The 26,900-nt window shown below is 43.0% G+C and overlaps 2 long non-coding RNA genes across 3 annotated transcripts in view; one reads left to right on the forward strand and one right to left on the reverse strand.

The window, feature by feature from the left end:
* LOC114642945 (uncharacterized) overlaps window positions 1-26,900 on the forward strand; it is a 214,671-nt gene that overhangs the window by 68,267 nt on the left and 119,504 nt on the right. The window lies entirely within an intron of this gene.
* Window positions 2,369-3,063, reverse strand: LOC127527390 (uncharacterized). Its single transcript, XR_007934704.1, has 2 exons — window positions 2,653-3,063; window positions 2,369-2,433 (listed from the first exon to the last, which is right to left on the reverse strand). It is a non-coding gene; the product is annotated as an uncharacterized LOC127527390 (long non-coding RNA).

Consider the following 26,900-nt stretch of genomic DNA (forward strand, 5'->3'; position numbering starts at 1 on the left):
CTATGGAAAAACTTATCAGAAACCTCAAAAGACTTTGCTGGACAGTCATCTTATCCAAAGATCTTGACCAGACATTGTTCTCCTCTCTTGCTACATGAATGTTAGCCTGAAGAGGTCTATTAATTTTGTTCATTTAAAATGTCTCCCTTAAAGATTTTCCAATGTTGTGTCTGTCCTGGTGTCTCTATAAACACAGGGGACTCCAGTTTCTGGATGACATCTTGGCCTGAAGAAGGGGCCTGAAAAGCTTGCATATTGTAATCTTATTACTTAGCTAATAAAAGGAGACATTTTTCTTGACCGCTCAACGGTGGGCTGGCACCCTGACCAGGGTTTGTTTCCTGCCTTGCGCCCTGTGTTGGCTGGGATTGGCTCCAGCAGACCCCCGTGACCCTGTAGTTAGGATATAGCAGGTTGGACAATGGATGGATGGATGGATGGATTTTTCTTGACTTCTCACTTTATATATTTGTAAAAGAGTAGGATGAGCCCTTCAAACGTTCACATAGGCCGGGGTCTCTGATAATGAATTTGTGAAAACAGTAAAAGTGAATCCTGTTTGTTCTGCTTCAAAACAGTGAAACTCGACATGTTACTTGTACAGACTTCAGAACAGTTTTTGTCTGGATGCTCCTGACACATTCCCTGACACTTTTTGGTTTCTTAACTTCTACCAACACCTATGGAAATATGATTAGCATTCCAAGTGAATTTTGCAACTTATTCTTCTGTAACAGACATGTAAAGCAAAACTATTTCTCCGGATGTAAACAAACTGAAAGAGAAATGTCTGCCCTTCATTTTGTGGGGTAGAACATGAAGAACGAGTGACGTATTAAGTCATAGCCAGTTAAATGGGTATAAATGAGGATGAGTTTAAAGAGTTAATAGGAATTCCTGACACCTTTCAGGGACTCTGAACTAACGTGACGTTATGACAGCACAGTGGAATAAAGAACTCTAAGTACTGTGATGTATGATACGTGTAAAAGGAAGGACTGTAATCATTCAAGTTATATAAATTTAGAACATTTTATAAATTGGGGGGTCTACACTATCCAGAGTGGGGCTGATTTATTGAAAAACGCAGAAGGTATAAAGTGGGCCTCAGCCAGGCAGGGGTCTTAGCCCGTTACGGTTTAATGTCATGATAAGTGATGATGTCTTTCCTCAATACAGGAATAGAGGGAGCTGAATGTTGGTGTGCTGCCATGTCAGCTGGGCACTGGGACATCTCAAGATGCTCCCATGATCGTCAAATCCACTTGGACCACATCAGGGCAGACATCTTCACACCACACGCTAATTCATTTTTCCACATGTCGCTGTAGCCCTCAGCCCAAATCTGTTTGTAAAGACTGCACAGCTCAAGTCAGGTGAGAGGAGGCAGCAGCTAAAGACTCAGAGCTGCCATCACCACAGCAGAATCAGCCCGTCACTGTGACAGACTTCACGTCAGAATCGTCCCGATTCCCTCTGCTGATCTTTACATTAACTTCATTAATCTCATCCTCAATGACGTCTTGTGGTGTGTTTTTCACTTTCCTTGTCTCGTTTGTCCTTCATCAGGATGTTCTATCTGACTGCATCACTAAACAGTAAACAGGAAAACTCAACTAACAGAAGGCAATCCACCAAAAGCTCACTCCTCCTTTACCCAAGACACGTCTGATCATTTTGTGTCCCACTTACTGAGCACAACTGACCCCAAGACTTCTGATTGGCTCCCCTCATTTGTTTCTCTTAATCTACCCTGTGACTTTGGTGACATCACCTCAGTGACCCCAGTAACACAACTCTAACCAGTGTGCCCCTGACTGACTTGAAACTCCGATTTTCATTTGGAATCTTTCCTTTCCTCAGGTGCCACCTCTCTGTGCGCCCATCTGCCTGATCATCTCTGCCTCTTTCCTTCTCACAGACGATGCCAGTGTCAGGGTCACCTTTTTGTTTTATTCATTTAACTCTCTGCGGTGTTATTTTGGGGTTGTTTCTGGTCTGTTTTGGGTCTACGTCTATGACCTTTGGGGTCAATGCCCACCAGTTTCTCTTTCACAGCCATCTTTTGACGTCACTCAGGACTGGTTTGGATGGCCAGGATATTCACAACTTGTTCAAGAACTTTGCTAATTTTATACTCCTTTTTTGTCTCAGAATTTCTCCTTCTTTTTCAGGTCATTTTTTCCTTAGGAACAGAGGAACGTGAATTAGAAAAAGCAAGAGAGTGAGAGAAATGGAGAAGGAAAAGACAAGAGGACAGAGAAAGAAGAATGAATGAGATGAATGAAAGTGGGCCAGCACTTGTGGGACACACCAAGAGAGGACATGAAGTGGCAGGATCATCAAATCAGTAAGAAGACAAACTCACCTGTAAAAACTCCTCACCACTCAGAGACTCAGATGACAGCAGGAGGACAACTGGAGCTTCAGTACCTGACATGAAAAGAGCAGAAAGAGGACAGTGAAGAAGGCGTTTGGTGACATCTGGGCAGTAATTACTAGGACAGGACACTTCAAATGTCACACAAACTGACGAGCAGCTAAAACACAAAGTGACCTGCTGACCCCCACTAAAGTGCCACAAAGTGCCCACCAGACCCATTTGTCGGCACACTGGGCTCACTGGTGTTTAAAGACCTTTTGTAGACTCACCAGCTCTCACTTTATGTCTTGGCTGTTCCTCTTCACCACAGACAGTCTTCAGGTCCTCTTAGAGATGTCAGACAAGAAGTGTTCAGCAGGAGAGCCCACCAAGAATGAGCAGAACAGAATGTGCCGAGTGTCTTTAAAGGCTTTAGTCATCACGTACCTGTGGTCTACATGTTTCTATCTCTCTGTGACTTTGTGTCCAAGCAGAACCTTTCACAAAGTTTGACTTCCCAGAGTCCTACATGAAGAGAAGAGCTGTGGGGTTACAGTGGCTGTCATTGGGGGTCTTTTCACAGGGGTTGCTTTTAAGAAGCCATCAGCTGTCTGGTGAGGTGGCCTGTTGGTCACTTTACATGTGTGTCTTTCAGGGGTGTCCAGCTCTGGTCCTGGAGGGCTACTGTGGCTGCAGGTTTACATTCTAACCATCGTCTTCATCAGTTCCCAGTGTCTGCTGTTCATTGACTTCTTTTTACTTTATTTTAGTCTCCTTGTTTTTTAAGACTTGGTCCTCTAAATTGCTTAATTTTTCATAAATGGCACGAAACAGAAATGAGATGTGAAGTTAGTGAGCCAACAGATGACCAGCTAAGTGAGGGCCTCAAACCCTAACCAGTTTCTTAATTAGCAGTCGATTCTCATTGTTAATTAAACTCATTATTTAATTTTATGGCTTGTTGGTGGTCTCATACTGCCAGGGCAGACATTTCCCAAACATGTTGATTTTCTTTTTTCTCTGACCATCAGTAAAATGTATTGTGACCTGAGCAGATAAACACTACTGAGCCCCTATTCTTCTTCATCTTTCAGCTGCTCCTGTTTAGATATTGTATGGTAGGCACAGGTTAGCTGGTCATCTGTTGTATCTCATTATTGCGTGTCTTAAATAGGTTGTCAATATTAAAGAAGGCAAAATAAAGAAGATGGTTGTAATGAAAACCTGCAGCCACTACGGACCCCTAGGAACTGAGCGGGACACCCTGATATATGCTGGTGCTGGAAAAGCTGCTCAAAGTGCCAGTGCACGTAAAGAGCCGACATGTGTCAGGCATCATGGAAGTACAGCAGCAGCATCATTAATAGAGAGTTCTGGAATGGCAGAGACACAACAAATCCTCCAGTTTCACTAGAGGGCGACAGCACTGCAGTGGTCAGATACACCTGACACTGTGAGGGTGGATTTGTGACAGTCACTTTAATGCACAGCCCGTCTCCAAATTAATAAAAGTGAGGAGATCACATGACACCGTTAGTCCTGATATTTATATATGTGTGCGTGTGTGTGTGTGTCCAGGGTTTGTTCCTACATTGCCCCCCATGCTAGCTGCGATAGGCTCCAGTAGACCCCTGCATTCCTGTTCAGGACAAAGCAGGTTAGAGACTCACTGACTGACTGATTGACTCACTGACTGGCTGGCTGACCGACTGACCGACTAACTGACTCGCTGAATGAATGACTGACTGACTGACTGACTGATCGACTGACCGACTGACTGACTCGCTGACTGGCCGACTGACCGACTGACTGGCTGACTGACTGACCGACTGACTGACTGACCGGCTGACTGATATCTAAGTGAGTAGAAGTTCTTGCCTGTATGTTAGCGTTTTTGATTCAATTGCCATGAATTACACCTAATTACGTTGTGTGAAGGACTTTGAATGAGTTAGGGGGCTTTGTTTCGTCGTCACTTCTGTCCTAATGACACTTTAGTGAAGTGTTAGATAGATAGATAGATAGATAGATAGATAGATAGATAGATAGATAGATAGATAGATAGATAGATAGATAGATAGATAGATAGATAGATAGATAGATAGATAGATAGATAGTTGCTGTCCATATGAGTGTTTCTAGCACTCTGTGCCAGTGTGTATTTATTTTTGTTACACAGGTGGTCTGTTAATATGAACTGCACGTGAAGCCCCCTCGTCTCTCATGTCGTGTCATCACTCACACATTTATTTGATTAGCCCTCAAAAAGCAATGCATTGTGGGACATCGCTAAGCTGCAGGTCAGTAACAAACCCTGGGTGGGGCACGAGACCACTGCCGGACACACACACACTCACATTCACAAGGGGTCTGTTTAAATTCAGCAGTCAGAGTCACCAGCACTACTGATGAGCCGGTGGGCCTTTTTTCCCACACCCACCGACTTTTAGATTAATCAGAAATAAAAATATGAAAGTATTGACTCAAAGCTGCTAGTTTAGTAATGAAGCCCAACGACATCTGAACATAAATTCAATGAACATTTGCTTAAATATCAGAGACAATCCAAATGAGACTAATGTAGTGTAAAATTCACACTGTAATGGGTCTGTCTTTACCACACAGTTAATGAAACAGAAAGCAACAGAAAAAAGGCCGTCAGGCACTCGTCTTTGGTGCGTCTTCCCATGTGAGTGTTTAACTTAAATGAATTAAACAAGACATTGTGTAGCCCTAAACAGTTTAAGGAGTTTGCCTTCACTTTCATTTGAACGCTGATCTTGCACAAGTGTGAGTTTTAGCAGCCCAAGTCAAAGGGAGTCCCCCATCCTGTCCTGTCCTGTCCTCTCACTCGGCCGGGTGTTAATTCTGCAGCATGGCCCGCTCTGCTCAAATTGCACTTGCTGCTAGCACTTGTTGTACTGACGGACCCCCAACACCACATATCGGGACGCCACTCCACCACAGGGCACAAACACTCAAATAATAACATCAGTTGTAATGCTGACCAGTAACTTAACATAACAGATTAGACAGAGCCTCTTATGCGTCTCCATTTGTTTATTACGACTAGCTGTGTTATTTATCTGAGACGGGTTGAAATCTAAGTCATCAATGCCCACCTCAGCGTGTTGAGATGAATTGTTAGCAGGGCACCATCTACTGGACTCTATTGGAAAATGCATTGTGTTCTTTATTCCAACAGATGGCACATTACTAACATTAGCAATGCTTTTACAACTCCCATATCAGATTTTTGCAGTCTGGTATCTCTGCAGCCTGGAGCTTTCACCCTTGAGCTCCAAGTGGGTGGAGTTAGTTGACTTAATTGACAGACGTCAATATTTTAGTCTGATAAGCCTTCCACAACCTTAACATTAACTTCACTGTAACTGTGTGAAGCTCCGGAGGTCTGTAGGTCAGGGGTCTCTACAAATAGCAGATATCAGGGTCTTAGCTCCCTCTTGTGTCTTTTTTATGTGAAGTCTTACTCAGATATAAAACCGAAGAGAAGGGGCTGGGTGGTCAGGTCCATCTAGAAGTTTCATGATCATCTTACCAATGTATAAAACAGAAGAGTGGGGTGAGGCTGGCCCTTGAAGGTTTTGCAATTCTCTTATCAAAATATAAGACAGAAGAGTTGTTGGGGGTTCACTTATTACATAATCAAGGAAAAGATCAGGGGCTTAACCCTTTAAAGCACCCCCCCCCCCCCCAACAACATGGATGGCATTTTTCATTCTAACAACTGGGGCACCACAAACATTATCACTGCTTTTACGAATCCCATACTAAGGTTTTGTAATACATTTAGTAATAAAAAGGTGTTTAATTTTTCATTCTAACCAATGGCGCATCACAAACATTAGCACTGTTCTCATGAACCCCATACCAAATGGCATATAACAAATATAGCAACTGGGTGGACACAAAGACCAACAAGCAGACACCTATCCTTTAGTTAAGGTGGATATTTATAATTTTAATTAACTGGTCTGCTCTGCTGTGGTGGGCTGGCGCCCTGCCCGGGGTTTGTTTCCTGCTTTGCACCCTGTGATCGCTGGGATTGCCTCCAGCAGACCCCCCGTGACCCTGTAGTTAGGATATAGCGGGTTGAATAATGGATGGATGGATGAATGGTCTGCTCTGAGAAACTAAAAATGTGAAGCAATCCCACACCCATCCTTTTTACTCGACTTGGCCCAGTGTCTCCTCAAAAAGGTTCTCACTGCAGCAAGTGGAATGGGTGGTCTCTAAACATTCAATTCCCACTGTAATTCATAGACATCACACGTTTGGGTTCTGCTGAGCTCTATATTAGACAGGAAAGATGAGATCTGATACACTTGAATGATGAAACAAAATATTATTTACTCGTTTATGGCACTTGTTTTACTCAACAGTTGTTATAACAATCCCACAACTCCAATTTTAAAGATCGTGTAAGCTGGAATATCACACTTAGAGTTGCTGTAGCCCGACTGTCAATACCAGCATGCGGGACAGGGGGTGGGACACCTCTGTGCATATTAAACATTTAAATCGACCCCATGTTTAGCCACGCCCCTTTCAGCAGGTCACAGTGAAGAGTAGCAGCAATATGGAGGGCTATGGCCGTGAGACGGATTAAGATACAGTCGTGTGCTTTAAACCAATCCGTACTCATTATGTAATTAGTCATTTGTAAAGCTTATAATTGTATTGCCAGTGTTACAACACTCTGAGCCTGCACTCAATGGAGGATGATATACAAAAATAAAAATCTGAATGGACTGAACTGGTTCCACAAGCCAAACAAATCACTTTTATTTAAGTGCCACTGAAAAGCTTTGTGAACGTCCTAACAAATAGGTGACCACCACAAGAGTTCTGCTGAGAAGTAAACTTGTTGGCTTTACTGCTGTGTCCTCTGAATGGGAGACGTTGATTTTAACAAAGATCTGTGATGGACCGGCGCCCAGGACAAGGATTGTTCTGCTCCACCACTCTGCCCTTGATAAGCGGGTTAAGAAGATGGATGAAGGGATTTGCCATATTATGACATATTATTGATAGTTTCTTCAAGCACATGAGGATTTAAAAGAGACATGAGCTTATAAAACTGAGTGCTAAACATTGAGAAATACGAGTTACAGCTGTAAAATGTGCAATACTTTCACAAATCCACACACTGAATAAACATCTGACTTCATTTAAACATTAAAATGACTGCCAGCTTACATAAAGCATGTCGGGTTTAGCAAGTCAATAAAGTGAAGCAGCAGGACGGTTGTCACTTCATTTTGAAAGCCAGTGACGTCTGTTAATGGATTCCTGTTATATAATGCTAGTGAGCTTCATAAATAAAACCCTGACCTCTCGTCTGTCTGTCTGTCTGTTGAATTTCTCACATTTGTGTTGTGATGTTGACCCATTTTGCACACTAAGGGTCTCATCTTGTCTGTTTGTTTGTCATTTGGTTTGTTCGCTAATTACACCAAAATGGCTGAATCAATTTTCATCAAAGGTTTCTGTTGGCCCAACTTAAAATGTAAGCTTCATGGCATTTCAACCCAAAAACGGTGCATTACTCTGAAATGGCGGAGCTGATCTTAATGGAATTGTTTACAGATAATAAAGATGAAGCAACTTAAAAACCAGAATGTGTGCTGTTTGCAAAATGTCATTGAAAAGGGGGTTTGTAATACAGAATTGGGGGTAATGGCAGTGGGTGGCGTGCATCACTCCACTAAAGCTCAGTCAGTGTTTATAGACGTCTGTACTTGTATATTACTGTTGATACAACTTAATGGATGAGCTGATGAACAGAGTACAGAGAGACAGAGAGTGGTGATGGGAGCGGATCTCAATGGACATGTCGGTGAAGGGAACAGAGGAGACGAGGAGGTGATGGGTAGGTATGGTGTCAAGGAGAGGAATGAAGAAGGTCAGAGGATAGTGGATTTTACCAAAAGGATGGACATGGCTGTGGTGAATACGTATTTTAAGGAGAGGGAGGAACACAGGGTGACGTACAAGAGTGGAGGAAGATGCACACAGAAGTAGATTACATCCAATGCAGAAGAGTCAATCTGAAGGAGACTGAAGACTGCAAAGTGGTGGAAGGGGAAAGTGGAGTTAGACAGCATAGGATGGTGGTCTGTAAGATGATGTTAGAGATCAAGAAGAGGAAGAGAGTGAGGGCAGAGCCAAGGATCAAATGGTGGAAGTTGAAAAAGGAAGACTGCAAGGTTGAGTTTAGGGAGAAGGCACTGGGTGGCAGTGAAGAGTTACCAGACAGCTGGGAAACTACAGCAGATGTAGTAAGGGTGACAGCAAGAAGGGTGCTTGGCGTGACATCTGGACAGAGGAAGGAGGAAAAGGAAACCTGGTGTTGGAATGAGGAAATACAGGAGAGTATAAAGAGGACGAAGATGGCAAAGAAGAAGTGGGATAGTCAGAGAGATGCAGAAAGTAGACAAGAGTACAAGGAGATAAGGCACACGGTGAAGAGAGAGGTGGCAAAGGCTAAAGAAAAGGCGTATGATGAGTTGTTGGAGAGGTTGGACTCTAAGGAGGGAGAAAAGGACCAGTGGGCTAAACAGAGGGACCGAGCTGGGAAAGATGTGCATCAGATTAGGGTGATAAAGGATAAAGATGGAAATGTACTCACAAGCGAGGAGAGTGTGTTGAGAAGATGGAAAGAGTATTTTGAGAAGCTGATGAATGAAGAGAATGAGATAGAGAAGAGGTTGGATGATGTGGAGATAGTGAATCAGGAAGTGCAATGGATTAGCGAGGAGGAAGTAAGGACAGCTATGAAGAGGATGAAAAATGGAAAGGCCGTTGGTCCAGATGACATACCTGTGGAAGCATGGAGGTGTTTAGGAGAGATGGCAGTGGAGTTTTTAACCAGATTGGAATCTTGGAATAATGGAATCTTGGAAAGTGAGAGGATGCCTGAGGAGTGGAGAAGACGTGTACTGGTGCCGATTTTTAAGAATAAGGGGGATGTGTAGGACTGCAGTAACTACAGGGGGATAAAATTAATGAGCCACAGCATGAAGTTATGGGAAAGAGTAGTGGAAGCTAGGTTAACAAGTGAGGTGATGATTAGTGAGCAGCAGTATGGTTTCATGCCAAGAAAGAGCACCAGAGATGCAATGTTTGCTCTGAGGATGTTGATGGAGAAGTTTAGAGAAGGCCAGAAGGAGTTGCATTGCGTCTTTGTGGACCTGGAGAAAGCATATGACAGGGTGACTGAGAGGAGTTGTGGTACTATATGAGGAAGTCGGGAGTGGCAGAGAAATACGTAAGAGTTGTACAGGATATGTACGAGAGAAGTGTGACAGTGGTGAGGTCTACGGTAGGAGTGACGGATGCATTCAAGGTGGAGGTGGGATTACATCAGGGATCAGCTCTGAGCCCTTTTTTATTTGCAATGGTGATGGACAGGTTGACAGACGAGATTAGACAGGAGTCCCCGTGGACTATGATGTTTTGATCTGTAGCAATAGTAGGGAGAATGTTGAGGAGACCCTGGAGAGGTGGAGATATGCTCTAGAGAGGATAGGAATGAAGGTCAGTAGGAACAAGACAGAATACATGTGTGTAAATGAGAGGGAGGTCAGTGGAATGGTGAGGATGCAGGGAGTAGAGTTGGCGAAAGTGAATGTGTTTAAATACTTGGGATCAACAGTACAGAGTAATGGGGATTGTGGAAGAGAGGTGAAAAAGAGAGTGCAGGCAGGGTGGAATGGATGGAGACGAGTGTCAGGAGTAATTTATGACAGACGGGTATCAGCAAGAGTGAAAGGGAAGGTCTATAGGACGGTAGTGAGACCAGCTATGTTATATGGGCTGGAGACGGTGGCACTGACCAGAAAGCAGGAGACAGAGCTGCAGGTAGCAGAGTTAAAGATGTTAAGATTTGCATTGGGTGCGACAAGGATGGATAGGATTAGAAATGAGTACATTAGAGGGTCAGCTCAAGTTGGACGGTTGGGAGACAAAGTCAGAGAGGCGAGATTGCGTTGGTTTGGACATGTGCAGAGGAGAGATGCTGGGTATATTGGGAGAACGATGCTAAGGATAGAGCTGCCAGGGAAGAGGAAAAGAGGAAGGCCTAAGCAAAGGTTTATGGATGTGGTGAGAGAGGACATGCAGGTGATGGGTGTAACAGAACAAGATGCAGAGGACAGAAAGATATGGAAGAAGATGATCCGCTGTGGCAACCCCTAACGGGAGCAGCCAAAAGAAGAAGAAGTTGTAGACATGGAACACACATGAAATGCATGTGTTCCAAATAACAATGTATTATTTACCCTCTACAACTCCAGGCACATCACACGCAGATAAGGAGCCTTAGCTTGAGCTGGAAGACTTGAGCTCCATCAAGGCAGACGATGGGATAGCAGGCTGCTTGCTGCTTCTGCTGATCAACACATTTACAAAACAAAAGACTCTGATGGAGAGGTGCAAACAGATTTAAGGTCGCCCGGGATTTCGAGTTTTTTTGTAGGCTTCAGGGATTTTAGTGTTAAATGATGCTCAGTTGGTACTAAGGGGCCCAAAATGTGCCAAGAAAATGTCCTCCATGCTATTACACCACCACCACCAGACTGAATGTTAATACAAGGAAGGATGGATCCTGCTTTCATGTTGTTGACGCCAAATTCTGATCCTAACATCTAAATGTCATAGCAGTAATCGTGACTTATCAGATCATTTTTACAGTCATCTATTATTCAATTTTGGTGACACCGTGCGAATTGTAACATCAGTTGCCTGTTCTTAGCTGACAGAAATGGCACTCTGTGTGGTCTTACCTCGGTTTAACGAGTGCTTATTTGAGTTACTGTTGCCTTTCTATCAACTCAAATCAGTCTGGCCATTCTCCTCGCACCACTGGCATCATAACTCTAACCCTAACCTGAACTACACAACATAAGGCCATTGTCCATCATGGCATAACAATCTCCAGCTAGCGATGATAAATATGGAGATGACAGAAAAACAAAAATGAACGACAATAATTACAATCAAGTCTGAAGAAAAACAGTAACCTCCTGTGCTGTGCGGGTTTTCAACCGGCGTGAACAAACAAATGTTGAAAACAAGACCAAGTGAAGATTCTGGGTGTCCAAATTCTCAGATTCTTTCTTTGCTGACCTTATTGATTTCCAGAAGTCAGTTTGGTAGGAGCTATCATCTTGTGGTGGCATTGATTACACGGCCCACCCAGGCCTGCGACTCTTCTGCCTTCTCTCAAATGATCCAAATGTCCTTGTTGTATGAACAACATCAGCGAGTCTGGTCAGATGACAAATAACAAAAAGAGAATAATAAGCCAATCTTGCAGTGTAGGTCAGAAGATTCAAATCAAAATGTGACATAGAAATGCACTGATGACTGTCCTGATATGTCACCACATAATTATAAATCAATCACTTCCACTAATAATTTTACCACAGAGCTCCCACCAGGCTCCTTGTCAGGTTTGACTGTTTCATGTGCTGATATCCCATCTGAGTAAGGAGACTCACAAGTCAGAACTTCATTGTGCTGCACACACGCGACAATCGACTTGACCTTGAGTTCTACATTTGTTTTGTTTTGTTTTCTATTTCAATGATTCACATAAACTAAAGCTGTAAAACTGCTCCGTGTCCAGTGCTGGTCTTCTTTAATTAGCAGATGCCTCTTTAGAGAGAAGCTAAAGCTAAAGTCGATATAAACAGTCAGCAAATGTGAGCGGTCAGCAGAAAAGTGTAAAGCAATGGAGTCGAGAAGGACACAGAAAGAGAGCAGAAGACACTCAGAGGACACTCAGCACTGCGGTCACACCTGGACAACATGAACAAACTACAGCTGGACAAGAGCTGATTGGTCAGTAGACTGGGAGCAGAGCAGAGGGGTGGATAGCCAGTCAGTCCCAAGATGCTTTGTGAAGAGGAGGGTGAGCGGTTGGACATCAGGTCAGGTGGTCAGGGGGCTCTCCTGCCACAACTAAGCCTCATGAGCACAGATCCCAGGTGAGAAGGACATTATTTATATAAAGGTGGATGAATTCGGGCGGCACGGTGGCGTAGTGGGTAGCGCTGCTGCCTCGCAGTTGGGAGATCTGGGGACCTGGGTTCACTTCCCGGGTCCTCCCTGCGTGGAGTTTGCATGTTCTCCCCATGTCTGCGTGGGTTTCCTCCGGGCGCTCCGGTTTCCTCCCACAGTCCAAAGACATGCAGGTTAGGTGGATTGGTGATTCTAAATTGGCCCTAGTGTGTGCTTGGTGTGTGGGTGTGTTTGTGTGTGTCCTGCGGTGGGTTGGCACCCTGCCCGGGATTGGTTCCTGCCTTGTGCCCTGTGTTGGCTGGGATTGGCTCCAGCAGACCCCCGTGACCCTGTGTTCGGATTCAGCGGGTTGGATAATGGATGAATGGATGGATGGATGAAGTCAGATTAGCAGCACAAGTGAAACACCTCAGACTTGCAGATCTCGCCATTACATTGATAACAACACATCAATGGGTGCAGTCACAAGACTGTACTCTCTTGTTCGATTTCACCAGGCCATGCTAGACTCACATCTGAAGAAGGTCTTCAGCCCATTGTATGTCAGGTCTGCAGTAGGATTTGAGTTAATGTAGACAAGTCACATTCAGCCTGATTTTGACAACATGTAAAATGAACAGAATTAAGAGAATACAGCAAGCCTTCAAGTCGTCACATTAAAATGGGACCCCAGCAGGTTGTCACCTCTACTCCTCTCTTTCCTATCATTTCCAGAATTTCAGGTCTGTCCTAATTCTGTAGTGTCCCTTCATATTCTTTCTAATCCACTCTTTAATTCTAAACTACAGTTAACCTCACACTGTAGGACAAACATCCATCAAGCTTTTTGGCCATCTACTGCTTTACTTGTCTGCTAACTCATCCAAATCCTCTTTAAAGGCTGTGAGATCCCAAAGTAGCGTCCTCTGCTCCAGACTGAAGACGTTTAATTCTCTCAGCCTCTCACAGTAGCACAGGGCCTTCACTTCCATGATGCTCTTGGATGTTCTCCTCTTCAACTGCTGCTCTGACTTTATTGCAGTGGGCTGACCAGAACTGACAGAGGACGTCTGAAGTGGTCTCATTAGCGGCACCTGTAGTCTGAGTAGAATGTCCCTTAATTGGTGACAGTTTTCACAATCTAACCTCACTTTTAACTCATACTGTGCTTTGGCTTTTGTCCTCATACCACTTGCTCCAGTTTTACTTTTCTGTTTGTGGATCTCCACCCAGACCTGATCAGGGCATCAGTGAGCTCCTGGACAGTATGTGGTGCTACTTGATGGCATCAGAGGCACTGATACATAACGTCCCACTGGTTTTCAATTGGATTCAAGTCTGAGGAACGTGCAGGCCTGTCAATAGCATCAATGCCTGCTTCATCCAGGAACAGCCTACACACTCTGGCCACATGAGGTTGGGCATTGGAGGAACTCAGGGTCCATTGCACCAGCGTAAGGTCTGACAATGGCTCTGAGGATTTCATCCTGTATCCTAACAGCAGTCAGGGCACCATTACCTAGTGCATTGAGGTCTGCGTAACCCTTCAAAGATATGCCTCCCCAGACCATCACTGACCTACCTCCAAACTGGTCATGATGGATGATGTTGCAGACTTCATAATGTTCACCATGGCATCTCCAGACTCTTTGACATATGTGCTCAGTGTGGATCTGCTCTCATTTGTGAAGAGAATGCGGCGCCAATGGCGAAGCTGGCAGTTGTACTATTCTCTGGCGAATGCCAATCGAGCTTTACAGTGATGGGCTGTGAACACTGGTCTCACTAGAGGCCCTCATGCCACCCTCATGGACTCTGTTTCTGTCAGCTGGAGGTCATTTTGTAGGGCTCTGGCAGTGCTCCTCCTGTACCTCCTCACACAAAGGAGCAGATGGCAGTCCTACTGCAGAGTTGATGCCCTTCTATGGCCCTGTCCAGCACACCTGGTGTAATGACCCATCTCCTGGTAGCTCCCCCATGTTCTTGAGACTGTGCTGGGAGGCACAGCAAACCTTCTTACATCAGCACGTATGGATGTGCAATCCTGGATGGACATAGACTACATGTACAACCTGAATGGGCTGCAGGTACCGTCTCATGTTACCAGTAGTGACAAGGACAGTGGAAAAATGCAAAACTAGACAAGAATCAGTCAGGAAGAATAAGGAGAGAATAAATGTCTGTGGCCACCATTCCCTTTTTGGGGATTGTCATGCTGTTGCCTCTCCAGTGCACCTGTTGTCACTTTCATTTGCATCAAAGCAGGTGATGTTGACTCACAATCAGCTGCTCTGCCTCGGGTAACTAATGATTTGCTTATGGCAGCAGACTCTGGACAAACCAGCATAGTAATTCTGTTATACCTCAGGGTAGCATTTGACACTTGGGTTAGACATGACATTCTACTGTTCAGAATGGAGAACATGCTGGGGGTCTCTGGCACTGCCCTCCATTGGTTTAAGTCCATCTGACTGATAGGCAAGAGTTTGTTAGTCTTTGTTAGTGAGCTTGTTCTTCAGCTCAGTACACACAAGGGGCTCCTCAGGGCTCTGTCCTCGGCCCTCTGCTCTTCTGTATCTTTGTGCTTCCCCCTGACCATATTATTCACAGCTTTGAACTGGGTTATCATTTTTATGCAGGTGGTACTCTACTCAATTTCAATGTTTAAAGTGAAACTTCATCAGAGCTTTCTCAGCACAAAGCTGGATGGAGCAGAATTCTTCAAAATTAAATTGTACCAAAACTGAACTCCTACAAATTGGTGCTAAAGCGCAACTTAAGACAGTGAGCTCAAAATCAGTCACTCTTGATGGTGATCTCTTTGGACCTTCTAATGCAACGAATCTTGGTGTCATTTTTGATTTCTCCCTTTCTTTTTCTGCCCACATATACCACATTAAGAAACTTTCTTACTTCCACCTCCATCACTTATCCTATGTTTGTTCATTCCTTTCCTTTTCTAATGCTGAAACACTCGTCCCTGCTTTTATCACATTACACATTGATTATTGTGACTCCCTACTGGCAGGTGCCAATTCTAATCTTCTATCACAGCTCCAGTTGATTCAAAATTGCTGTGAGAGTCCTGACATGGACCAGCAGCAGTGAGCACATCACACCATCCTGCTTCACCTCCACTGGCTCTCTGTGTCTTATTGGGTTGAATATAAAATTCTATTGATGACCTACAAAGCTTTAAATGGCCTCACAGCACACTACATCAGTGACCTTCTCCATCACTCTGCTCCTGGTCGCCCACTGAGGTCCTCTGATTCTGGCCCCCCATACTAACCTGCACTCTGTGGGTGACAGCAGGACTTTCAGCTGTATAGCGCCCTGACTTTGGAATGACCTCAAGAAATTAATGAGATCAGCAGACTCCGTTCATTCTTTTAAAAATCAACTGAGAACTCATCTGATCAGGAAGGACTTTAACGTAACCTGACATTCTGTCAGTTTACCTCTCTGTCCAGAAGCTCAGGATAATCTGTGTCTGTGTGTGTGTGTGTGTGTGTGTGCGTGTGTGTGTGTGTGTGTTATATCACAGATTAGGTTATCTGTTCAGGTTTTTCTTTTAGTATTAAATTTAGTGTCTTACTCTGCTTTATTGTCTTTTATTCTATGTAATGCTTTGTATATCCCGTATTTATCTGTTTTAGTGTTCTATGCGGTTATTATTTGTATCCAATGTTCACGGATTCTGTAAAGCACCTTGAGCATGGGAAATGTTATTATTATTATTATTATGCTAATAATTGTGATTCCTAACTGGACAGACTTTTATCCCTGAAGCTTTATTGACTTGGTGTTAGACTGGGATGTTTAAGTGTTCCCTTCATTTTTTTGAGCAGCGTATAATAATTGTGAAGTTCTGTAGAAATCCGTGTGGTGGCTGATGCTCCTACAGACGGACAGGCAGAAATTCAACTGTTTATATCTTGACTAGCAAAGGTGTAGTTTTACAGAGCTGTGAGTGAAGCTTCTGTCCTCACAAGTAAGCCTGCGATTCTCTAGAGAATCGTAAATCCAAGAATGGCAATCAGTTTCTATTCCGTCCGATATTTGGATGGATGACATATCATGGAGGGTGGGTGCGTCTAGGGAAATGTCATTTAATTACATAAGCATATCTGTACTAAGACGGTTTCGTTTTGTGGAGACGTGATTCCGTTACCATTGCTGACACCGACTGCTGGCAGAGTGGAGCACAGCAAGTTTATTTTACAGGTTGTGGTGTTCGTGTGCCAGCCACTGAGTCTGGGAAGCCACTGGGTTTGAGTCTGTGACCGTTATACGATCTATATTACTGGCACAGTGGATTAGAGCAAGTGTAGTGTACAGGTGGTATTGTTTGGGCACTTACAGGTTGTGTTGTTTGGGCGCCACCTACTGACTCTGGGAATCCTCTGTGTTTTGGGAAGTCTCTGTGTTTGACTTTGGGGCGGGCGCCACGGCGCAGTACGATGTGTTATTTGGGTGCCACCTACTGACTCTGGGAAGCTGCCGCATTTTGGGAAGCCGCTGCGTTTGACTCTGGGGTGGGTGCCGCCGCATTTTGGGAAGCTGCTGCGTTTGACTCTGGACTCTGGGGCGGGCGCCGCGCCGCAGTGCGCATTTGCTTCGGTGCGTCCATCGTGCATAAATTAACTGTGGTTTAGTAATATAGATCATAGAAGGCAAACTGAGCGACAGAAGAAGATGGAGGGTCACATGACATCTGACATCACTGGCTACCATGTTAAAGGATGAAGTCAGAAATGAAGAAGGGCTGATGAGAAGAAACACAAACATAATGTGCTCCAATGACTGCTTAGATGTCATTAAACTTATAAAAAAAGATATCTCTTTATTATAAAAAAAAATCCTGGATAGAAACACTAGGGCGTCGAGACCTAGTGTCACATGAAGATCACAGAAGACACTTAAAAGACCAGTGAGACGAAAGAGATTGGCCACGGAGCGTTTCGCGGGGACCTTAAACATGAGACTTTGTGCCAAGAGATTGACCCAGGACCGTCTCGCAATGACGTGGAACATGAGATTCTTGCAAGACATGTCCTACTTACAATCAATATCAAATAAGCCCAGAGGCAGCAAAATACTCAGTTGTGTAAAGTAGGCTTTGAGCACACACAGATCCAGGGCTCTCAGCGCATATAAAGTGTATAAGGACAATACGTTATAAATGAAACGTAGACGACTAAGTGAAAAAGAAAGCAGCGTGGAGAAAAGAGTCTCAAAAGCATTGGAGAGAAAACAAGAAAAAGAATAATCTAGGTGCAAATTCAGAAAAATGCAGGTCCAATCAGGCTCAGAATTAAAAGACAGAGTGTAAAAGACAAAGCAGAACTTCATAAACACGTTCACAAACGTTGGTGCTATACACATGTAGAGCAGGTTAGAGATTATGAAAGCAGTGGAATTCGAAAGGCACCAAAAAAAAAATGTTGGCGCGATACACATGTGGAGAAAGTTAAAGAATATGAAAGTAGGAAAATTAGAAGTATAAAAAAAAAAGTAAAGATTGCAGTAGCACAAACAAACAGAAATTCTTACTCAAAAAAGGGAAAATAATCACCACAGACCAGGTGTCATTGAAAAAAAAGCAGGACAAAGCGAGGTCAGAAATAAAAGACAAAGTAGAAAATAAAGTAAAACGTCATAAAGAGGTTAAAAAACAAGGGGGCCAAACACATGCATAACAGGTTAGGGATAATGAAAACTGGAATTCAAAAGACTCAAAAAAGAAACGAAGGCACGAAACACATGCAGAGCAAGATACAGAACATAAAAGCAGAAAAAAACGACAGTGTCAAAAAAAGAAAGTAAACATCGCATTGGCGCAAAGAAAGAGAAATTATTACTTGGAGAAATAATGAAAAGGCCAATAGAGATCGAATATATGGACATGGGTGATATGTCAGAAGTATATAAATATTGTAAGGCTTTGAAGTTTAAGTCAGAGAATTTCAAAAACGGAGTTTACCTCACATGCATTTATTGGTTACTTTGCAAAAATAATTACTAACTGCTGATGATGAAGATCGCTTTGTCTGTGCTGAAATTCCAAACAGAGAAACCTATCCTGAATTATGGTACAAAGTCATTAAACACACGTCTCACTGACCTCATTAAAAAGATTCAGCACGTTGGGACTTGAAAGATTCCAAATATTGTTTTTACAGAAGTTCTGAAATAAAAGTGAAACTAATGAAACAGCAACAATTCAAAGAAAAAAAATTCTTAAAAGTGTGTATCCGGAAAACCAAACACGGGGGCTGGCAAGCGAAGCGAGCAGGGGGCGAAGCCCCCTAGTTAGAGAAAATAGCACTCAAATGGGTCATGAGCCTATGCAATGAAGACTCAGTATAAAGAAAGAAAGCTCTCACTTATTTGAACATTTAGTTGTCCTTCCTACATTTCCAGGTGTCCACCTCACCCTACTAACCCACTGGTCACAAGTCCTGTAGCGTGGAGGATTCCAGAGTGTCATTGTCACACTTAGCACATTTAAATTGTCACATGCACTTGTTTAATTTCTAACATTTCTGCGGCCCTTGTCAGTTCTAGCAGTGATGGTGAGCTGTAGATTACCGTGAATATGGACACCATAGACACACAGATGACCTCCTCAGTGCTGCAGTCAGCTACGATAAAGGCCTAAATGTCAACTCCTTATCTTTAATTTCCATATTCAAATTTGAGAACAGACACATCAAGTCCATCATGTTATCACCTAAAATGACAAACTTCCATTCCTTCTTGGCTTATGTGCTTTTGTCAAGTCAGAATAACCTTCTGGCAGATTCATAATTTCTCAGATATCTGGAAATCCATTTTTGTTATAAAAGACAAGCAGCAGCAGAACAAAATAAAGCCCTCCAAGTTCAGTCCCTGAGACTTCGGCACTCTAATGTGACAGATGACAGGAGGAACACAAGTTAAAGAGTCCTAAAGAGAAGACAAACAAAATAAAAAGAAACTTCAAAACACGAGTCAGTTAGTCAGGCCTTCACTCAAGTCAGTCCAGCACATTGTGAGCAGCAGGAGAATTCATTTAGTGGAAAGTCAGACAGGGAGGAAGATGAACAGAGGAAGAGTCAGGCTGGACTACACGTGGATATGGAGAGTCATTAAGATGAAACAAAACACAACCTCTGTGGACTGGCACCCCTGTCTGATGAGCAATAACTTCATTTGTAAAATTACAGACAATATGTGAAAGTGCAGGAATTATGGGAAGTATAGCAGACAGAAGGGCGGACAGCAGAGGACGTGAACACCAGTGGACATTGAGGACGTCATCTGTAGTTCTCCATTTATTAACTTTATTAAGAAGTTGGTTTACTTCCAGGCAGAGGCCTTAATCACAGCTTACAGTTGACTTCACCATCTAAATCTGCCAGGGTACCAAAGAGAAGGAATCATGAAAAGTAAATCTGTCGATCAGGAAGTTCACATTGAGTTTGACCGGGTGAGACATTAAATGCTGAGATCTGCACAGCACTAAATACAATAAAAAATCAAGAAGAAAGTCACGTCATGTCAGCCATGTGACAAACTCAAAATGGCACAGAAAAGAGAGCCTTTAACATCCACAAGAGTCACTCAACCCTGGAAGAAAACTGCAGTGGACGTCAGTGAACATAAACAAAATGACCTGGATACGCAGTAAGAGTTCATCGAGGAGGTACTGGACCCTCAACCACAAGTACTTCAATTGTTCTAAACCTAAAAGTGACTTCTGCTCGGCCTGGAATCCCAGATGAGGACATGAATGACAATGGGCCCCAGTTCTCCAGCACCAAGTTTAATGAACTGCTGAGTACACAATGGGAGGGCCGAACCTTAAAAGTACATGTAATGTGAAAGACCTGGTGGGCTCACCACTATCTATATCCAGACAGTGGACAGAAGTGATCAAGAAAGCTAAGATGGCAGGCTGTATATAAGCACCTGAAGTGTGGAGTGCATGTCAAGGGAGGTTAGGGTTGAGCCTTACAACACGCTGGTGAGACCCCACAGCAGTACTGTCTTCAGTGTTGGCCACCATATCACAATAAAGACACAGCAGCACTCGAGAAAGTCCACAGGAGACAACCAGGCTGACTCACGACTGTGTGGAGAAAGTGAAGGAGTTGAACCCCTAAAGTGAATGATGAGGTGACGTGACTGAAGTGTTTAAAATTAGGAAAGGAATTAGGAGATCCTTGGTGTTACTTTAAAATAAATTATTTAACAAGACACAGTTGGAAACTTGTTAAGGGAAAATTCCACACAAATGTTGGGAAGTTTTTCTTCACACAGAGAACCACAGACACATGGAATAAATTAGTGTGGTGGACATCAGGACTTTAGGGGCCTTCACAGCTCAACTTGATGTTATTTTTGTATTTATTTTAGTATAACTGACCTGTGTGTTACATTTCTTTTTATTTGGTGTCTTCTGTCTCTTTAACACTCAGGTGTGTTCCTCCTGGCCGGCTGACACATTAAAGTGAAGACATAAATAAAAAGATCTGAGCGCTGAGAACTCAGGGCCTGCTGTTTGATGGCTGCACTTTCATGCTGCTGCTCATCTTCTATAAACCTGAGAACACACCAGTGAGGGGGCTGACTGGGTGTGATGACGGTGGTCACTTCTGAGGAGTCACACAGCATGCTGTCCATTACACACACACACTTTGGGCCCACCTGGGGTCTCTCAGGGTCATTCGAGTCTTTTGTTCTCTCAGTTCTCAAGTTTAAAAATGTAAATGAAGAATAAGGAGTTGACATTTAGTCCTTCATCACAGCGCAGACTGCAGCACTGAGGTGGTCAGCTGTGTGTCTCCAGTGTCCCTGCTCAACGTGAAACATGTTGGAAAATTAATAAGGATGTTTTCAAAATCTGCAGAATAATGAGAAATGCTTTCATTCTTTTATTTCTAAAAGGACTGACGACTGCAATGTGATGTTCAAGGTTTGTTTATTTAGAAACAAGAAATGTTACTTCTGATTTACATCTGATAAGAGACAGAGTGAAATAAATCAAACAAACAGAGACGAGGCAGGCTGAGGTAAGGCAGTAGTGAGAGTGCAGATTTACACAGAGATGGTTACTGGACACTCGTGTCAAACCTCCATTATGTTCTCTGATATTCCTTATGGCACTAAGAAGAAAGGAAGTTCAGGAGCGACTTGTGTGGCTTTTCAGAGCGACTCTCCTTCCTGATTACTGAAGTTCAGATCTACATGTAATGGCTGTCTGTCGTCATTTGAGATGATTTCCAGTTTCTTTAGCGTTGTCCTCTGACACACACTTGACAGGTCCTCTCCGTCAGCCCCAATAACTTTAACTGCACGCTTAGTAATCTGATGAGCTTTTTAATTGTGGTTTGTCAGACGACTAAACAGGCAATGAAACTCAAAGTGATAGCAGACTGCAGTGAAAGGACAGCATGAGGTCCTCGTCTACTGTAAATAGTTTGAGTTTACCGAGAAGAAACAAGTGAATATTTTTTATTTGTATTTGTATTCCAGTTAAGATTATTATTAAGGTTAGTTCTTAAGTATTTATATTCACTCGCTGTTTCTACCTCCTCACCCAAACAACGATGGGCGAACAAATATGTACAGTTACTAGAGATTAATTATAAATGTTAGAGAGTATAGGACTAAGAATTATTAATCATTACATTATATGTAATAAGTAGGCGCTCCATTAGTCTGACCCGTATCGAGCTTTAACTCTCTAAAGGGGTCTTGGGCCCCAATATGGCAGGACGTGGAGCAGCGCTTTCCTGAGCAGAGCGTAACGTTCAGCTATGACAAACAACAACAACAACAACATTTATTTATATAGCACATTTTCATACAAAAAGTAGCTCAAAGTGCTTTACATAATGAAGAGAAGAAAAATAAAAGACAAACGGTTAGTTACGTGTGAAATACATCGTAAGACATACCAGTTAGGTTTCATATATTAATTCATATATTAATTATATTTGCTGTTTTGTTTAAGTCATGTAACAAAGTTCTGTAAACTTTATGAAACGAGTTAGGAGTGATTTAACGCATCAGAATCTCCGGTCCTGCATGAAGTGGCATTTAACAAAGAGTTCACCTCTGCCATTTTCAGAAACTATCATACAGGCCTTTGATCCACAAGTTACAGGTCTATGGCGGTTTACCGTAAGGGTGTGTTAACACAGCAGTGCTTTCCTACAATATTTTCCATACGGCGTTGAATGCATTACACGCCAAGAAAATCAGTTCTGTTGTAAGGCCCATTTTATCTCCATGGAGGAGTGCAGTGTGTTTCTAAATGTGAAATTCTGCTTTTTTTCTGTGAGTCTCCATGTGAAGCAATCATTTTATGTATCCTGCAGACCACATGCATGTTTGGAGAAAAAGTGGTGACCCCACACTGGCTACTTATACCGATCTCTGACCTCTGATTGCTCAGTTTGAACAAGCAAGGCAGGTAGCGTGCACTCATAAAACAATAACAGAAAACTGATTTATGTGCATATTAAGTACGTGCCTGATATTACATCTGTCCCCGACGTGTTCTCAAAATGGCAGTCGTCATGAATGAACACCAATGCTGAAATACACCTCACACGGCTCAAAGCCAGAGGACCAGCAAACACAAGCTAATAAAAACACGAAAACACGTAAACCTGTGAGCATCAAAGTGCAAAAACACACGGAGAACAACATATTATCAAACAATAGTGCTTTGCGAGAAGTTAAAGAAAAAAGCTAAATGGTAAATAAATTAATTAATTAATACAAGCATAATATACTATATATATTGTAGACTGGAAACAATCGGAATGTTGGGACTTCAACCGGGTCGTCTCTTTTAATCGTTGTGAAACGAAACAAACAAAACTAACAAAAGCAATGAAAATAACACCAATGCGCTATCCCGATCAGGGATTTCTCACCTCAGCAGGTTAGTGTGTACCTTTCCCCGGCCCTTAGAGGAGTCCTCCGACACCCATGCGTGACTATATACAGTATATAAATATATATATATATATAATAGATGTACAAACTTTCACAATAGAAATCAGCACATACATTAATGTGATTGTCTGTGTATTGACAACACAATTTTAAAGGTTGATGGTTGACTTTCCCCATTTTCGGAGCGCACAGTGTGCGTTGCACAGTCTGACACCTGAGATTTGCCTCACAAGCATTTCCTATTTTGATTTTTTTTCTTCATATAATAAAGCAATCAACTAACAAGCAGTACAGTTAAGACTATGTATCTTTTTATTCTTTTAGTGCAAGTTTGGGTGATATTAATCATTTGGTACAGAATGTACCTTACTGTGTTATATAGCTGGTAGATCTGGTGTTATTTTTATAGAAGTTAATTAATTTAATATTAGCTTATGTAAGTATAACTTTCTAACTGATTATTTCATTTTTTAATACGTATGCCATTCTCGGCACATTGTGACACATCTATGCTGTGCTCCAGTTGGATTCATTTTCCAGTTTAAATTTAACGTCTGCCCAGAGTGAACTTTCACTTTAGTTTATAACATTCCATGTCAGATTAATGCAAGTACTGCTGCGTTTTGAGATTTGAAGCTTCATATGTAAATTTACTATTTGATAATATTTGAAACACATAACACTTTTTGCTTTGTTTGTCTTTTTATTTCAGATGTTTAATTCTCAGTGGTGCTGCTATTATAAATTTCCCACACAACAGCAAACCCCCCTGTTTAAACACTGCAGACTTCCAGCAGACGTTGTTTTCACATCCAGTATGTGTTTGTACATTTAAAACAACAGGGGATTTAAAAACACATCTACTGTATGGAGATGACATCCTAAATCAAGCATGAGTAGTGACACTGCCACACTCTCTTGTGAAATATGTGAAGGTAAAGATGTTTGCTCCCAGACAGCATATTTTTATCATTTGGGAAATGGCGGGATGAACTCCTCCAGGCTGGTGGTCAGGCTGTCCTCCTGACATTGCAATAGGACTGGTGTCATCCCAAATGACTTGTCATCCATATCTGGAAAGGGAAGGATGATCTCCTGGATTAGGGCAACTACAGGGGCATAACACTGCTCTCGGTGCCGGGTAAGGTCCTTGCTAGGGTTATCCTCAATAGGATCCGTGATCACTTGCTCACCTGCCAGCGACCGGAGCAGTCTGGTTTTACACCTAAGAAATCTTCCAACGACTGCACCCTGGCACTGAGGGTTCTCATGAAGCGCAAATACGAATATCGGCATAGTTTCTTTGCAGCCTTTGTTGATTTTCGTAAAGCTTTCGACTCAGTTAATGGAGTTGTCTGTAGGACATTCTGAGACTTGGCGGGATCCCCACAAGGTTGCTGAATATAATGACTGGCCTGTACACTGGTACTGTGAGTGCAGTACAGAGTGGAGGCAGGACCTCTGAGTTTTTCCCAGTTGATTCTGGGGTTTGTCAGTGGAGTTTTTGCTTGCATGGACTGCGTGTTGTGAAGGGTCGTGGGGTCCAGCGGCTGTGGGGAATCTGTTGGTAAAGAGAGATTCACGGATCTTAACTTTACTGACGATGCTGTGATCTTCACGGAGTCAATGGAGGCTCTGATCAGGACGCTTGAGATACTGAGTGAGGAGTCTGAGTGTCTGGGCTTGCGAGTGTCCTGATAAAAACCAAAGAGCCAGGCATTTAATGACCTCTTGGGCACAGCCATCAGCAGTGTGTCTGTTTGCGGAGAGAGTGTCGACCTCGTCGAGAGGTTTACTTACCTTGGCAGTGACATTCATGTCTCTGATGACTCTTCCTATGAAGTCAGTAGATGAATTACGACAGCATGAGGGTCATGAGGTCACTTTAAAGGGGTGTGTGGCCATCCTGATATCTCTGCAAAAGGACGAAGGTCCAAATCTTTAGAGTCCTGGGGCTTCCTGTCTTGCTATATGTTTGTGAGACATGGACGCTATCCAGTCACCTGAGATGAAGACTGTAATCCTTCATGTGTGTGTCTCTCTGTAGAATCCTTGTGTACCATTGGTTTGACTTTGTGTTGCTCACGGAGTCCCGAATGAGGCACATGACCTGCATTGTGGAGGAACGTCAGTTACGGCACTACGGCCATGTGGTGCGATTCCACGAAGGTGATCCAGCTCGTAGGATCCTTATTGTTGGGGACTCGAGTGGCTGGACCAGGCCAGGGGGTCGCCTACGTAACACCTGGCTGCGGCAGATAGAGGGTCATTTCTGGAGGGTGGGACTGGACCTCATGCCTGCCTGGAGGGTTGCCATCTAGAATCCTGAGCTGTTTCTTCGTGGTGGGTGCGTCAGTGCGCTATACTACCAGTGCATACTCATACCCAGCCTGACCTTGGGAAGACGTCTTCAAAATGATGAGAGGGTTCAGTGTGCATGTTGAAATTGTGACTTTAGCAGTAACAGCCATTCTACATTCAGAGCTCACCAGACCAAGAAGCACAAATTCTGCACATTGCATGGCTTTCATGACACCTACCAGCAGCCCCGCTACCTCCAGGATTGAATAAAAGTAAGACGTCTTGTCACTTGTAACTATTAAGTATTAAATGCTGAACATGTGATATGTTTAATTTCCTTTTTTTAAACCTGGATAGTTCATAACAAAGGCAACATCACAAAAGCTGCTAACTTGTCATTTTAATAATTTTCTCAGTCGGGACAGAATAACTAGCAATGTCATTGTGACTGAGGCAACGATTCTCAGGATGAACATGAAAAGATAAAATTAAGGTGTCATCACACTGGAAATATGATGGGATACCCCGATGTCTTCATGTTGGTGACCTTGCTTACCACTCTGGCCATCATTAAGCCTGACAGCCCTCATACTGAAGGTGTCTTGTCTTTTCTCAGGACACTCGTTGTGCTCTGTGAACATTGTGTTCATTCATTCAAAAGTAAAGGTCCCTGCTGCATTCTACACTATGACACATTCAAGCCCCTCTGGATCTTATAAGACGTTCATGTGCTGTGTCAACATATTTTTGCAATTTTATTTATTTAATTGCATAACAAAGACCACATGAGAAAATCCCTGCTAACTGAACATTTTGATGATTTCTCATTCAGGGCCAGAGCCACTAGTGCTGCCATGAAAACCAGGGGACTCATGTATAAATGGTGCGTATGCATAAAAATGTTGCGTAAGAATGTTGTACGTTCAAATCCCGATGTATAAAACCTAAACTTGGCGTAAAGCCACGCACATTTCCACGGTAGCTTATACCCTGTAATACACAAGTTCTCCGCTCGGTTTTGCAGACTGTTGGCACCCAGCGTCAAAGCAGTGCTACTGTTCCTGTGTGGTTTATCTTTCTTTTTCAGATCCACATCCCTGACACGGCTTTATAAATACACTGAAATTAACCTGTAACAATATAATGATCCACAGAATGGTCAAACTATTTCAAATACCATAACAGCTTTAGTGTTGTTACTCTCACTGCACCTTCTTCTTCTTCTTTCAGCTGCTTCTGTTAGGTGTTGCCACAT

This window comes from Erpetoichthys calabaricus, chromosome 4, assembly GCF_900747795.2.
Source record: "Erpetoichthys calabaricus chromosome 4, fErpCal1.3, whole genome shotgun sequence".
NCBI lineage: Eukaryota > Metazoa > Chordata > Cladistia > Polypteriformes > Polypteridae > Erpetoichthys > Erpetoichthys calabaricus.